The following is a 7653-nucleotide window of genomic DNA, read 5'->3' as shown; positions in this document are numbered from 1 at the left end:
ATCATTTCCCTGATGTTGAACATAAGAATGTTGAGCATTTCGTTTTTTAAAAAAATATTTATTTATTATTATACATAAGTACACTGTAGCTGTCTTCAGACACACCAGAAGAGGGTGTCAGATCTCATTATGGGTGGTTGTGAGCCACCATGTGGTTGCTGGGATTTGAACTCAGGACCTTCAGAAGAGCAGTCAGCACTTTTACCAGCTGAGCCATCTCACCAGCTGAGCATTTCTTTACATGCTGCTTGGCCATTTAAGTTTCTTCAGTTGAGAATTCTGTTTTACTCTGTTCCCCATTCTTCGATATTTGGTTCTGAGTCTAACTTCTTGAGTTCTTTGTATATATTGGATATTAGCCCTCTATTGGATGTAGGGTTGGTAAAGATCTTTTTCCAATCTGTTGGTTGCTATATTGTAAGCAGAAAATTCTGGATCCTGTTTATATATCTAGTCTGTTAGTCTATGTCTTTTTTTATTGGGGAACTGAGTCCATAGATGTTAAGAGATTTTAAGGAATAATGATTGTTGCTTCCTCTCATTTTTCTTGTTAGAGCTGGAATTATGTTTGTGTGGCTATCTTCCTATAGCTGCAGAATCTCCATCATTCAAGGGAAGAACAGAGTATCTGACAGAACCCCAGTGAGGCCCCAGTATGTAAAGTGTGGCAGATGCCAGAGATCTTTAACCAGACCAATGATTCCTTATAAGGAGCTTTTGCACATGAAGCTGATTGGAAAAAAAGAGTTTATTGAATGACACACAGTGACACACTTCAGCTTTTGCGAGATGTTTTGTTTTATTTAGTTGGGGAGGTTGCAAATGTAGATGTGGAGGGGCAGATAGATGTGGAGTGGGATTAAGGTGCAGAATGCGAAATTCACAAATATTAACAAAAATTAAAGAAAACCAATCATTTAGCTCTAGATCACAGAAGGTAGTCCTAATATGATGATTTGTTTACATGTCTTCTCTTACTCAAATACAGTTTTACAAAGTTGTATCCTCGAGGGAGAAAAATGGGAATTCTGTCAAGGATTTTCCTTTCTCATATACATTTTGAATTTTAATAGATCCATAAGCCTAACATATTGACAAAGTTCAATAAATCAGATTAGGGTACAGTTAGCCAACATTTTAAATGTGTGTATCTACTTTAATATACTTTTTAGACAACATAAGATGATTAATTGTGTGATATGCAAAGCATGTGGTCTGGGATTCAACATCAGTTTAAGTAATAGAAGAGGAGAAAACTGAAATGGGAACTGTAGCTTGCCCAACTGCATAGAGGTTTTCTAAATGTGGAAAACTAGTTTAAACACTTAATAATATTGATCTTCCCCCAAGGGTTTCTTCGTAGCTCACTTAATTAGTGTTTATTAAGACTTCTCCACCAAATACTTGTCGAATACCTTAAAAGTCTACTGTAGCAGCTGTAATCTCTACTAGTGCTGAGAAAAATGCCTCATTTTAGAAACTGCTCTAGTGGAAAAACCTCCATTTATATCTACCTCCATTGATGTCTGCCCACGTAATGTTCAAACAATGAGCTAAAATATTGAGAGACTCAGCAATCAAATGGTTGTTTTGTCTGTGCAAAATTAAACTAATTATCTACCATAATGTTTTACAGAGTCAAACTGCAAAAGAAAAAGAAAAAACAACAAACTTGTAAAGATTCAGCTTTAAGTACACAATTGATGAGAGAACACAGAACAGTTTCAATAGTTGTTGGTGAGTTTTATTTACCATGATATATAAAAAGACAAGTTGGGAAAATAATTTACACAGTCACAAAGATAAAAAATCATTGTGTGTTTTCAGATTGAAAAAAACTCAACTGAAAAGGATTTATGAAGATAAACAGTTAATTTAATGTTTTATATTGATTCAGTTCTTCTAATGTGCATAGAGGGATAGAAAAACAAAGACTAGAGAATAGAGAGGAAGGATCATAGAGGAAGGAAGGGAAATAACAAGGATGTATAGACGACCCAAAGAGAAACAAGCAAGATAAAAGTTCCAGTGGTAATTACAAACATTTTCTCTTACAAGCATTGTTTATATAGAAGGAAAATTGTTTTCTCCCATCCTGAGAACATTTCTGTAAATGGGATGAAAGTAGGTTTATCCTTGAGAAGACCAAAAGAGGAACAACCAAAACAAAAGTTGACATGTAATTCTTGACCTTGCTATGTGTCAGTCATGGAACTAGTCATATCTGCTAAGGCCCTATTTTTACTTTTTCTCATATGAGAGTAAGGTCATTATTAAAGAAATAAGTTACTTAACAGGAAGCTAGGAAAATTAAGGAAATTGATATTTACTGTAAAGATGTGGGAGTTTACACACTTACACTTACAGGGTGTTCTCATTTCATTGATCTAGGTGTTACAAAATATCTGGACCAAAATCAGCAAAGTATAAAAAGTTTATTTTACCTCATCACTTCAAACTGGAGTTTATTACTGCAGAGACAGAAGGTTGGGCAAGCTGACGATGCAGGAGTCACAGCCAAGAACAGGGAATAACTAACTCATTTGTCTATGCTGCCTTGCTCTACTCAACTAGCTTTGCTCACATTCATGGTAGTTCTTCCAACTTCAATTTATAACCAAGACAACAAACCCAGTCATACCCAATGGGCAATCTAATCTACACAATTTCTCATTAATTCTCAATTCCCTTACCAAGAAATAGTTTCTGATTGAATTTAAAGCCCACTCTAGAAGTTTACCAATAGATAGTGCTGCTATCCAGACCAAGAAATAGTTGCTAACCAAATAGTCCTGAGTGGTAAAGTCAATACTACCATTCTGCTAAGTGAACATTACATTAAACCAAGTCATAATATCTTATCATTGTACCCATTGATTAATGCATTGGTCAAACCTCACCGAAGAGGCTTCTTTGTAATAGTAGTTAGCACTTAACACTGAGATCCTCAACTGATAAAAGTCAGAGAACAAGAAACTGCAGAATGCTAATTCTTAAGTTCTGACAAGGAGAGGGAAGATGGGCATGCAGTCCCCCTGCTAGATAAGGAATTATTTTTGGTAATTGTTAGTTGCTAGGAAATAGACAGATGATTTTTTTTCTGTTTTATTTTTCAGGGGGGATAGGTAGTGTTGCAGTCTGTGGTATATAGAACATTCTCTAGTGAGGGACACACAAACAAAAGTGTGAGTAACTCAAAAATCATTCTTGAGGTGTTTAAGGAAAAGAGAAGATATATAGCTAATTGGGTGTGAGGGGACATAGATCTGGGACAAGTAGGGGAAGGAGGTGAATATGATCGAAACACATCAGAAACAACTTGCATTGAGAAAATGTGGAATGTGCAGGTATTTTCTTCTCAGGTAGTTCTGTGTTGTATCAAGTTTACAGTTATAACTAAGCAGCCTACACACAAAAAGTTAAAACATCAATGTGGCTTCAAAATATTTCATGTAGCAAAACTTAGAGAAGTAATTGCTTTTCTAGCTTTAAAACAACTTTCCTAATGGTTTGGTTTATTTGTATCATATTTTGCAGTATTCCCAAGTACAAGTTGGTTATGTAGATTGCACTTCAGAGAAAAAGATAGAATGTGCAGAGACTGAGATAGTTAAATATTGTTAATTTGATTGTATTTAGAAACACCTAGAAGAGTTGTGTAACATACCTCTGGTGACCTCTGTTGGAGTTTTCAAAAGTTACTGTGAATAGAGGGCTCTGGGATAATCCATGGATTAATAACATGATGATATTATTTGTATATATATATATATATATATATATATATATATATATATATATATATACATTTGTGAATTTGGTATAAATAGACACACTGGGGCTATTATCTTCAGACTATATCTTGCTCTGTGTTCACTGTCTTCATTGAGTTCTGGCCAGTATATGAAATGCTCTATCCTTCCATGCTTTTCTTCCATGATGGGATGATACCTTGAAACTGTGACGTAAAGTAAATTCTGGATAGTAAAATCTATGCATTTTCCACATTAGTAAATATGGATGGCATCAATCAAATTAGCATGAATACTTTTAGAACCACTGGATATATCTGAAAATGCTTCCTTGAGAAGGCAATTCTTTGATTAGAGCCTTGAAGAATAGATCATTTACACTGAAAAAAATGTGAGAAATAGAACCTGTTCTGTTTAGAAGGGATGTCCTATACCAAGACATTTAGAAGCAAAATGGTTTTAGGTCTGAAGACATTCCAAACAGTTTGACTGGCATGGACCATAGGAAAGGCAAGTAAAGAAGAAAAGGCATAATAATAAACACCCTTAAAGTTGTATGTTAATTAAACAAGAAGAAAATGAGCATTTCTTTCTATTGTACTTACATATGTGATTGTTTTCTTTAGTGTACATTCAGCTTGTTCTTTTTTGTGTCTGCCTTTCTCTCTCTTACAATTTAGAAGATAATAAACTTTTTTAAAAACCTGGCATAAACTCTACCCTTTTTCAGCCTTAAATAGTTCAATGAATATTATTTCTGCTCAGAACCCTGAAGTTTTAAGAAAGCATCCCAGAATGGATCAATAAAGTTTCAAATTGAGAAAGTAAATTGATTCAGCAATATTTGAGATATTTCCCTCTGGGTTATAGAATTTTAATAAGTTTGCAGGAGTGATGTCCTCTAGGGCTTGAAGGAAAAAAAAATCTTAGAGAGGGTATTAGTCTATTACCAGGAAAATTTAAAACTAAATGTGTTTAATTTTGCATGATCAAATATTATTAAATAAAGATCCCCTATCAAAACCTGTTCAAAACTAAGGCAAGCATGAGAGATGCAATTTTTAAGGACATTAATATGCAAAGACTTAAAAATTAATGTAGCACACTGCTTGCTTATCTCTGTTCACAAGAGCAATCCGCATATCAATGCTTTGCATTGAGAATTATAATTATTTCTATATGAAGTACCAATGTTTCTAATGCTCAATTTGCAAATACACACAAAGAACTGGTTACCAGGAAAGTAGGCACTTGGATATACAGTGTCCTGGGATGAACCTGATGCAATTGTTCAGGTCTGGAGATTATTAAATTCATAAAAATCTATGAAAAGTTAATTCAGTAGCTTATAAGAAAATATCACTCTTATGAAGTAAAAATCACCTTTATTTGAGATCTGTAACTAAGTTAAATTAAAAACTAGTGGTATATCCTATACTTTTTATTGGTGAAAATCAGTAACCTGGCCCTTAACCATAACATAAGTATGGATCTTAAAAATTTAGATATTAGTGAACAAAAGGTTGATACTCAGAGAGGAAATGGGTTGAACTTTGACAAGTCTCCAAGCCTTACTAATCTTATTAGATCCTCCTTGTTTTTTGTGATGCTTCTAGTAATTAATCATGTCTTCCTTCTCTCAGATGTGTAGTCACTTGACAGATAACATAAGTAGGTCTTGAAGAAGTTAAAGGAGGAGAGAGGGTAGGAGGGTCAGAACATGATTCTTATCCATTTTAACACTCAGGCTCTTGGCTAGAGCAAAAATGTTTTCTTCAGGACTGTTCACAAGAAGGACCTTACTCCATGTATAAAGTGGGATGTCCCTGAATGTCTTAGATTATTCTTGATCTAAAAGAATATGGTCAAACTCATTTAAATAAAATGCACTCAAATATGGAAGTCCCTTTGAAAATATTTACTCCCATAGACTTTTAAAAATAATACTAATAATTAAGTAGGTGATAACCTTGCTTGTTCCTAATAAATTTTTTGTTTGAAAACTAGTAATTGGAGAAATGATAATTCTACTTGTTTCTAGTATTTTTACTTTTCAATAGTTTTGGATTCTTTTACAGTATTTTAATTTTTTTATTTATTTTAATTATGTGTATATATCTTGGTATCTGCACATAAAGGCAGATGCTTACAGAAGCCAGGGATGCATCTGGAGCTGTAGTTGCACTGAGTTGTGATCTGCCAAGTGTGGGTGCTGGGAACTGAACTCAGGTCCTCTTCTAGAGGAGTACGTACTTGTAAACACTGAACTACCTGTTCTGTTTCCACTTTTATCTTTTTAATTAAGCTTTATTAGACAAAATTTTTCTGTGACAATTAACTGTGGTCAGTGCACCATTTAACAAACTTTGCTGATATTTTTCAGTATTTTAGTGTATATGTTTCAAAAAAATCCAAGATTTTGAGATTATCACGAACATGATAGCCTCTAGTAGGCATCCAAGCAATTTTTTCACCAGAATGAATGTGAAATGCACCCCAAGGAACTATGTTAGTGTTTGCTTTATATTTTCTTTTCTTTTAAGGAATTTATTCACTATAGTTTTCCAATTTAGACTTTGTCTTGAACTATGTCTAGGTTCAGGCTGCTGAAAGAAAGTATGACAGAGTATATGTCTATTAAAGAAATAGATATTCCATGGCATTATTGCAAATGTGGGAAAACAGACTTATTCAGAACTGTCACAATATGTTCAGTCACTGCTGCATTGGGGTTTGATAGAAAGTGATAAGTTTTGACTCATCTGTGAGTATGGGATGGACAAATGAGAATTCATAGCCAATAAATGAGTTGGTGTGTGGATGGGGGTGTTACACAGAATGGAAAATTACTCAAGGAAAATATAAGGAATAATGAGATTTATAACTAAGTAGACAGGATTCCTGCTGAGCAAAGGCTAGGATGACTAAACATCATATCACTAGACTAATGTGAGATAATCAGATATTAAAAATGTTCAGATAATAAGCATAGAAAGGCTCAGCAAAGAGGGTGTAATAAAAACTTAATTTTGTTAAAATTAGATTTAACAAAATATATTGATAGTTCCAGGAGAAAGTTTAGAGACCTAACAAAAGTTTGGTAAACCCAACTTAATATGCTCATCACAATATGCCACAGACCCTCTGGGCCCCTTTGTCTGCGTGGATCGGGTCTCTAGTCGCGGGTGGGCAACAACCAGATGAACACAGGAGAGGTTGTGTAGAATCTGAATGTAATTGTCAGGTTGAGCATCAAACTTTTTATACAGAAGAAAATAGGGAAATTGGGTGACACACCAGCAAGGTACAAAGAGGTTACTGGATTCTTACACAAAACAGAGGAATACAAACACAGAAGGTCTAAAAGGAACCACCTGGGATAGAATTCATTGTTAACAACTGGGATCAAAAAGAGCTCCACCTATGATTCACTTAATCTTAGAAGCCAGGGTCAAGGGCTTTGTGCCCTTGCCATAGTTCCTATTTTAGTCTATTGTATAGTCCACCTTTCCCCTAGGCCATTGTAAATACGTGTGTATGGGTGTAACTCGGCTATCTATAGTTCTAAGTATCTATCCTGGTTCCTCCCTAGGTCTCAAACTTCCTTCTTCCTAGATAATGGTAAATTCCTGTGTAGGGGAGTGACTTAGCTTTTATTCAAAGTGATAGTGTAATACCAGAGGCAATACTGAATGTAACTGAATAGGCAACATTCTTCCTGAATTCCAAGCCCATGGTCAGCTCAAGGACTTTCTAGGACATTGGAACACTGGTGAAGGCTTGGCTATGTCAGAATTCAATCTTAAAAGGCACTTATAATAGGATAATACTAAAAGAGAGCACATGGATCCATACACCAGACTAATGCAGGAATAGAATATTAATGTATGGGTTAGAGAGG

Source organism: Mus caroli, chromosome 6, assembly GCF_900094665.2.
Source record: "Mus caroli chromosome 6, CAROLI_EIJ_v1.1, whole genome shotgun sequence".
In the NCBI taxonomy this organism is placed as follows: Eukaryota; Metazoa; Chordata; class Mammalia; order Rodentia; family Muridae; genus Mus; species Mus caroli.
Note: the sequence above shows the minus strand (reverse complement) of the source record.